Here is a 10,103-nt window from a genome sequence, read left to right on the forward strand (position 1 = left end):
GAAACATCCGCTCAATCCTTCAAACTTGTAACCAAACAGACGCCCAAATCAGCTGAGCAGGGATTCTCCACCGAGATCATCTTCTGTTAGCATCGGCCGTCACAGATCCATCAGTTGGTCGATCAGAGTGATTGATTAGGTGGTGATTCTTCAGACAAAAAAGGAACTGTTCTCCAAACGGTCACACCTCCTCTTCCGAGAGGAGTTTGACTTCCCAGCAGACTCTGCCCTCCCTCATTCTCTCTCTGGCCGTGCAATATCTGAACACAATACCTCCTCTAGGACATTCCTTCCCTTCTCTCCTCCCACTTTCCCCTCCTCCTCCTCAGCCTTCTCCTCTTTTACAGGAAACCTCCCTCCCTCTCGCTTTCAAAAACAAAACCAAATGTATAAACCCAAAAAGTTTTGCTTCCCAGATAAATCACATGAGCTTGTAGGTGTCACATGTGTTCTAATTCAAATATTCCTCCAGTGTTCAGAAGAATGACCATCAGTTGTTTGCAAGCTGACTTAAGACTTGCAAATTGATGACTTGAGAATGACTCGACAGTGACATCATCCCACCTCTGATGCATATACCAATAAATATGTTTATTAAATCACAATGATTTAAGAAAGATGCAGAGTTTATTGAATAAGAGTGAAGATGCTGTCAGGTTGTGAGCAGACGTTTGGAAGTGTATAAATGCTGCTGACACATGGTGGACAAATGCTGGAATTCGAGCTTTAAAAGAAAAAGATCAAGCTGTCATTTTCTTACAATTTTTTGATTGGGTACATATATTTTTGTGACAGTACACATGGCACACTCATATAGTCAAACTTTTAATTAACAAAATAAAGATGGAGATATTAGTTAGATGTGAATGAATATTTATTTCAAACAAATAACAGAAAAGAAAATTCAATTTTATGAGAAAATAAAAAAAGATATGTTGCAAATTACATGAAATGACGTGTAGAAATCATAACTGAAAACTTAGGGTTGCATTCATGGTTTGTGTTTTTTAAAAGGTCAAATTAGAAATTGCATATTATAAGCTCACATAGGACTTCCTGTCCATGTCTAATGGTAATTAAATGCATATTTGTCACTGTTTAACCATAAGCAATAAAATATGTTACTTCAAATGTGACATTCAGGGTCACTTGAGGTGAAGTAATATATAAAATATTGGTCAATCACCTCTCAGTTACAAGCTGTAGCTATCTATTTGCATTGGCTATACACACCACACACACACACACACACACACACACACACACACACACACACACACACACACACACACACACACACACACACACACACACACACACACACACACACACACACACACACACACACACACACACCACCACCACCAATTCCAGTGAAGTTGGGACATTGTGTAAAATGTAAATAAAAACAAATACAATGATTTGCAAATCCTCTTCAACCTATATTCAATTGAATACACCACAAAGACAAGATATTTAATAAAAAAGAAGAAATAACTGGTGCAGCACAGAAATAAGTGCAAAAAGTCTTTAATAAGGTGCTGAAAGGAAAAAAATGTTCAAAGGGACTGACGTTTCGATGTGAGAGTCACATCTTCCTCAGAGTCCTGCACAAACAGAGATGGTACAGCTTAAATACTAATAAGAAGCAGGTGCTTTCAAAAGGGCATGACCATCACTCGAAGGGCACAACACTCACTCAATTAGTAATCAATTCATGATTAGAAACACACTGTCCCAAAACACACATGACTAAAACCAGACTAAAAACAATTATTAAAGAAAACAAGTCAATTTTAGATCCTCATTCAAACCAAAAAGGTTCCAAAGTGCCTAAAGTATAAATCCAAAATGCTTCTCTACATGAGTTTTTTGATGATGTCACCACCTCTGGGTGGAACTATAATTCTCTCAATCCCCCAAAATTTTAAAGATGCTGCAGAGCCATGACCGGCCTGTTTGTAGTGACTTGCCATGGCACAAGTTAAATTCTCAGTACGGATTGCTGTTTTATGTTCAGCTATCCGTAATTTAAGTTGACGTTTCGTTTGGCCAACATATGCCAATCCACAGGGGCATTTTAAAATATATACTACATGAGTTGTATTACAATTGATAAATGAAGAAATAGGATATTGTTTACCAGTGCGAGGATGAGAGAAACATGAAGCATTAGTAGAATTTGAACAATGTCTTTGCTTTACAAGATATTGAAAAAGTTGGGATGGTGCTACAAAAGACTGGAAAAGTTGATGAATGCTCAAAGAACACCTAACTGGAAACAGGTGAAAAAAGGAGCATCCCCAAAAGTCTCAGCTGTTCACAAGCAAAAATGGGATGAGGATCACCACTTTGTGAACAACTGCATGAAAAAACAAAACAAAACAACAACAAAAAAAAAACAGTCCAACAGTTTAAGAGCAATGTTTCTCAACGTTCAGTTGCAAGGAATTTAGCGATTCCATCATCTACAGTCCATAATATAATCAGAAGATTTAGAGAATCTGTATATTATATCTATATCCATTGTGCTGTAACCTTGATATTTGGCCTCAAAATAAAGTTTTCATACATTTCACCCTTTACTGAAAGTCAGTTCCTGTAATCTGGCATTTGTACGGAAACAGACAAAAATAAACAAAATGTGCTTGCTTAAATTTACTGTATCACCAGGTGTGCACTAGTTTGTAACATGCAAAACCCCAGAGAGTCGTGCTCACAATGGTTCATTGTGGATTTGGATCAAACACCATTAACTAAAGACACACAGAGACTCATTAATATTGTGGAAAGATGGGTAATTTTACTATAGTAATATTTCAGTTATTAATGATTAGTAAATGACTTGAGTTTTAATTAAGATTTGCTCACTGAGAAGGCACTCAAACTGCTTTATTACATATTGAGAGCGACCAATATATCATTCTGCCAATAGATTGTGATTATTTTGGTTTTTACTTTGATTTTGTCACATGATAATGTGCTGTTTTTATTGGGATAGTTCCTTCTTTGACCCGTCAAAGAAAAGGGCGTTCCACACCATCATGGCCATAATGTTGGCTCTGGTCATGAGGTTTGGTGGGTACCTTGGTGTTTTTCTGTTGCATAGATCTCCACTAGTTGGTGACGTCGAGCGATGTTTGGTGTTTGATTCTGGCACATGTTTCAGTCTGCCCAGTGGTACGATGCTACCGCTCCTCTTCCTGCACAGATAACTAAAACTACGCTGCTGTAAGAACAGCAGTGAACCCAGACCAGGTTCAGGGTAGACTAGAACCTACTTTAGCTTGTGATCTGGGTTTTCACGTTGCAAAATTTGGTGTCCCTAAGAGTTCAGCCATCTTACCATCTCCGGAAAACAAACAAACAAACAAACAAACAAACAAACAAACAAACAAAAAACACAACAGTGCCATGCTTCATCTCTAAAAATCACAGATCAAGACAGGCAAGCTGATTTGGAACTTGACTTAAGACATGACTTGAGACTTGGCCCCAGAGGCAATTTTAGACTTACAGTTTTAGGGGTGCTTAGCACATTTTTAAAATCTAGATGTCCAGAAGTACAATTTCCCATGATTTCAGAGTGAAAACATTGCTTGTAAAAGCTGCATTCATTGTCAAAATGATAAAAAAAAAAAAAAAACACCACAACCAACAACAACAACACGCATATTAGCAATGGATAACGGCCCATACATAAAATTCCTGCATTCTGGTGCAGTTTATATAACAAATAAATTAATCTCCTAATGTGGTGAGGGCAAATAGTAATTGAAACTTAGGAGCAGGTCTGAAATATTCAGAGGCTGAGTACAGTATATTATCCTTGGTTTTATATTAGTCTTATGAGCCTATAGTTATTGAAGATTTTTTTTATTTAATCTTAACAGATTATTATGTCATAGTACAGAACACTTCACCGTGATATCATTTTTCAATTACATTTAGACAGTTTTAGGCATTACTTAGATTGTGTTTTAGTTTTGGCTACTCATTTATTTATTCTACAAACTGATTGATGTCTCTGTTTTTCTGGCAGCACGCACATCCACGTTGTAAGTCATAAAAATACAGTAGCTGCAGTTGTTCTGATCCGTGAGGTTTAGTGCCGTGTGTAGGAGGACCTGGTTTAGCACAGCTACAGCAGAGAACACAGATGGTACACTGCACATAAATGGGTTCAGGATAAGAAATATATGAATATGAATTATTTATTGAATTAACAGCAAAGCATAGAAAGGACAGACAAGATCTAATGAAGTCCTTAAAAGTAAGAAAAATAAAAATGTGTGACTTAAGTCAGTAACACAAGTAAGACACCTCCACAGTCTGATACACATATTCAATTTACCCCGAGCTTCACTTTCCATCCTTTGCTATTCTCAATGTCCATATCTACTATCACATAAGGTCTATAGAGTGCACAAACCTCACCTGAAGCTTTTTTGCTTTTGAAAAAAAAAAAAATGCTGATATCTGTCACTGCAGGCTTGGTTTGCCACTTACTGCCAACAAATAAAAATACAAAATGAGTTTTATGATTTATGCCTTTTTAGCAGGAATTTAAATGATTCACTTATGCTGTGCATTAAACTTTGTGGTAAAGTTTACTGTCTTAATTCTTAAATGCTTAGTTAAGGACCTTAACTAAGCATATGCATGCATATATATATATTAGGGGTGCTTAAAATATTTAAAAATAGGCTAACCCCCGCTTGGCCCTTGAGACCTGACAAGGTACTTGCAAATGACTTTTTGGCCATTGGTGGAGGGGCTTTACCTGGTCTTAGGAATTATTTTGGAAAACATTTATTACAATTTATTATTTTACAGTTTGAAAGTAGAAAATTTTAAAGTTTTGAATTTATTTTCCATTTAATAGCTCTTGGACTTGAATGAAACCATTAAACACACACACACACACACACACACACACACACACACACACACACACACACACACACACACACACACACACACACACCACACACACACACACACACACACACACACACACACACACACACACACACACACACACAAAACAAAGAAATTCTGTCCACAGGAGACCTTCCTGAAAAAACTCAACGTACATGAAGCAGACTAGTGAGGAAAACCCCCAAGAATTTCATGACAACTCAAACAGTTTTGAGCCTCAGTGGCCAGTCAAAGCTTCTTCAACAGAAAAAGAAAAAATAAATAAATAATATTCTGTGAGTCAGTCAGTCAGTCATCCAGGTAGAAGATAGAGACGTTTCCTAGAAATGAACTGGACTTTGAGTTTTTGCTTTAAAGTAAGACAGCACTGTATTGAGAGGGGGCACATTCATTTTAACTGAAATACTTCATGAATGTGTTACTGTTGCGTATAAGATCACAATCACGTTGTTGCACATGTGGGGTGTCCTTGAGGTTTGACACTTGATGACCTCGTTTCAAACTGGCATTTTTAAAACAAATTACTTCAACCTCTCCAGCTGCTTTGTAATCCTGGAAAACTGCAGCAGCAAATGGAAAATGCAATTTCCCTAAAGCACGGGGAAACAAATGTAGATGATCATTAGTATGTAACATGCAAAGAGCAGATGGTTCATCTATCCTGGATGGTTTCAAACCTGATACCTGGCAAGGTCAGTCAGTTTAATGCTTTTCATAAAATTACAACTTATGTTAAAATATTTAAAAAAGTATAGTGAGATACTGTGGACTAAACAGATTTTATAGTCTTGTCAACCCGATATTGTTTATATAAGACGTAAAAAAAAAATTACAATTTCAGAAAACAGATCAAATCACATTGTACAGGGTGAAACGTTTTTCTATGTTGAGCCATTGAATGAGTGTTTTGGCTTGTTGAAGATTTCTTTATTGCGTCTCAAAATTGGACTTTTCTTGCTGTACTGAAATGCTACTTATATTGGATTAGTAATGTGGTCATTTTGAACTGTTATTTTTGTTTGAAATTGTTGATCCATTTAAGTTGTACTGAGTAGAACTGTAGATAAAGAACTAAGCTGCTTTTATAATAATTACATATAGATTTACAAATATTTTCAAGTACTAAAAAAAGTGCAGCTGATTTGTTTAAAAAGAAAGAAAAAAATAGAATTGACATAATTTTTTTTTCCAGACATAAATGTGCACAAACCAATTTTGTACAGTGAAAATATTTGAAGAAATTCCAAAGTAATAGAACAGACAACAACAACAACAACAACAACAACAACAACACTTTTATTAAGTAAAATTTAACAAGTACATACATACATACATACATACTGTCTGCTGACATGTTTTTTTTATATAAAATTGTTGAAAAATTTGGTACTTTAAAGAGTTAATGTAAATTGAGAATGATAAACATCTTCATTAGTATTTATCACCACACTGCTGATATTTCTAATTTATTAAGATACCATAGCTTTCAAAAGACATATTTGCAAGTGTGTCTTATACAGCTAACAGAAAATCTTATTGTGAAATTAAATGTCCTTTAAATCAAAATGTGATCAGTTACTTTTAAATGGCATTCTTGTAATAATTAAATACAGCAGATGGCGTTGTACACAACCATATATGATTTTGTTACTTTATCATTTTTATGACATGAATACAGATCTATTTACACCTGTTTTCAGAAAAAAAAACAACCTACACACTTCCTGCATCTGTTTCACAATAAAAACCTGTCAACTTAAAAACGCATTGTCCCTTTATTTTTGGTTAAAAATTTGACGCCAGCAGAAATGAATGAATGAATGAATGAAAACTGTTTATTTCGAACATTTGATACAACAACAAATACAAGATAGATCAGTGAAAACAACAACAACAAAAAAGTTCCTACTGTGTACCCAACATGTCCGAAAAGGGGTAGGGTGAAGCATCAGCTTATTTATCCCTACCCCTTCTTCCCCACAACCAGTAATACCCTTTGCCACATATACACATAGATTCCTACACACCTAAACCGATATCATATATATATATATATATATATATATATATATGTGTGTGTGTGTGTGTGTGTGTGTGTGTGTGTGTGTGTGTGTGTGTGTGTGTGTGTGTGTGTGTGTGTGTAAAAACCCAAACAAACAAACGAAAAAAACACACTTTTTTTTTACTTTTTATTTGACAGACCCAAAACTGCAAATGTTTTTTTTATTTATTTATTTATTTTTTTTACATTATAGCTTTTAAAGTGCAGATAAAAATGTTTTAAAAACTGCAAGATTAATTCCACTCTTGTTTCAGTGTAAATGTTTTAGTTTAAAAGTAACAATGTACTTCTTTTTTTCCTTCACTGATGTTTATGGTGAAAACGTGGAACATTATAATTTCAACAATTTCTTCATGGTTAAATTTAGTTGTATTTTGATTTAATATTTTTTAAATAAATTTTGAAATGTTTTCTAGAAAAGAGTTATTCTTGCTTAAAATTATAGTTTAGTTAGTTTGTGTTTTTATATTTTCCTGAAAAGTAGGAGTTTTGCTAGTATTTTAAATCCAATGCATTTTTCAGCTAAAATGGTCACCTTGCAGTTTTATAATAGCCAAGATGTGTTTAGTGATATTTAGAATCCCTTGGAGAAATTCTTCAAATTTCATGTTTTTCATATTTAAGTTGTATCTCTTCTTCAAGTATCTGTTTATTGTTTGTATCAGTCATGCACTAAAAAACTGCTGCATATTCTGACAGAATTTTCCAGACCTTTCTCAGTTGCTGACTTAATCCTGTGTTTGTCTCTTGTACTTTCTCTAGAGATGTCAGTCAACTCCTCTTTCTCCATCAATGCTTCCCTCCAATCTCCACTATTTCATCTTCCAACTCCTCCTCTTCTGCAATTTTGGACAACTGCCTCACGACTAAATCGGGCACTTCCATCTTCACCGCCTTCACTGCCACCAACATCCTCTTTCTCCTTCCTCTCTGCATGTCCAGCAATGGCGGAAGCACCCCCTGAGGCGTGGCGTTGAGTCACACCGAGGGCTTCACCTACCATATAGTCATCATGGAGCTCTTCAGCATCACTGGATCCATTGTGTGTTGCTGCGGCAATTATACTCAAAATGCAACGATGCAGTTGGCAGGCTGTAATATTTTTGCCACCATGTTGTGTGGTAAAATGTTCTTTCACATCCTGACGTGCGTTGAGCGCTACCTGGCTATCGTCCACCCAATGACCTACCTGAGCATGAAAAAGGAGGGTGAGGTTCTGATCCAAAATCTGACCACTGGCTTTGTTTGGCTGCTGTGTTGTGGACTGATGGCTTTAAGGTTCATCACTCTCTATAATTTCAACATCATCATGTTTTTCTTCTCTGTGACTGTCTCTGTAATCGTCACTTCGGTGTGTAGCCTTTCCATTCTCTACGTTCTGATTTGTCCAAGGCCAGGCGATACGGATGAAGATGGCACCGGCAAATCAAAGCAGAGGGCGTTCATCACCATCACAGCCATAATGGGTGTGCTCCTTTTTCGTTTTGGCTGGAATCTGGTTTGCCGTGCTCTGGCAACTTCGCCCCTGCTGAGTGGTGATGCTAAGTGTGCCGTGCAGATTTCGGGAATCTTGTTCTGTTTGCCCAGCAGTTATGTACAGCCGCTGCTTTTCCTACATGGACGGAAAAAACTACCGTGTGTGAAATACAACGAAAAATCAGGATTGTAAATTAGCACAGTCGTTAGTGATTAAAAATATAACACAATGCTAAAATACAATCAGCCATATGAGCATTGTCTTCTTTATAATTTGCAGTTGTTTAATTGGTATCCCAGTGCAAAGTGTATGTATATTTATACTTTTATTATTATTTACATTAATTATTCAGATCCTACTGTCTTACTTACAATTTGTACATGTTTAGTAAAGCCACTCTATCAATGACTCAGAGAGCTTGTTGGTCTTCATTTTGCATGTCCACTTTGAGCTCGTTTGATGTTAATTCCTCCAGTTCAAACTTGTCACTGTAATAAAAGTCGCTTGGCGAATGCTCGTCTACGTGGCTCGTAATTTCTTTGTTTGTGTTTTGTTTTGTTTTATTTCACACTGTGAGAATTGTAAAAAAATTTGCAAATTTGGCACAAGATCCAGACGTATTGTCATGGTAACGGTCTGATATGGGAAAATATCAGACCAGAAATCAGCCAATCAAAGTGTGTGTGCTGTCGTAGCCATATAATAATATTGGATAAACATTGAAATATCATGAAACGCTACTATCAACACAATTTGTTGATGTAAAATGTAAAAAAAATTTAAAAATCTTGGAAACAGTGGCCAATCAGCCTTTTTTATTGTCATATTTGAATTCAGCATGCCAAAACCCCACAATAAATAGCACATTTTATTTCTTAAGCAGAAACATTCAAACAGTTCATCTACATTGATTGAAAACAGTGACATTGAATGAAACTGTTTGTATATAAAGTAAATAATAAATAAATACATTTTTACCTCTACCTTCTAAAGATTAACTGTCGAACCAAAACTGGGCTTTCTTTGGGTAGTTTACTAGTACAACCAAAAAAACATCAAAGCAAAGGCCAAATTATGCATTTGTCAAAAAAAAATTTTAAACAAATTGTACAAATGTGACCTCACAAAGGATGCTTCAAATGTTTTTCCAATCAGAGAGTCTATGATTGTCATGCACATACACAAGACTTTCCAGCAGCACAAACTGGGATTCATTTCAGTGGAACAGAAGAACTATTCAGAGAGCCAGGTCAGGCATCTGACTTCAAGTGGCCTCCAGGACGTCATCAAGGACTGGGGATGAAATCCTTTTAGTCCAGCTTGAGATGATCTGATGAGTTGAGGTTTGTTAGTTTGTGGTTTAATCACAGCCAATTTGAACATGGGTGACACATTTGCAAACATCTAGGGCCAGAGCTCAGGTTGCGAGCACATCTTGTAGGTCGTACTTAATTTGCATCACAATCGCTGAGATGTGAGGCATCATAATGTTTATCCTGACTCAGTCTAGCTCTTAAAACAGTGTGGTTTTCCTGTTCTGTGGAGAAACAACAGCGGTAAAACCAGACTACTGGGCAGATTCAACCAGATCTGACACATGTTCATCATGCACAGACCATCATC

The sequence above is a fragment of the Thalassophryne amazonica genome, chromosome 23 (genome assembly GCF_902500255.1).
Source record: "Thalassophryne amazonica chromosome 23, fThaAma1.1, whole genome shotgun sequence".
Lineage (NCBI taxonomy): Eukaryota > Metazoa > Chordata > Actinopteri > Batrachoidiformes > Batrachoididae > Thalassophryne > Thalassophryne amazonica.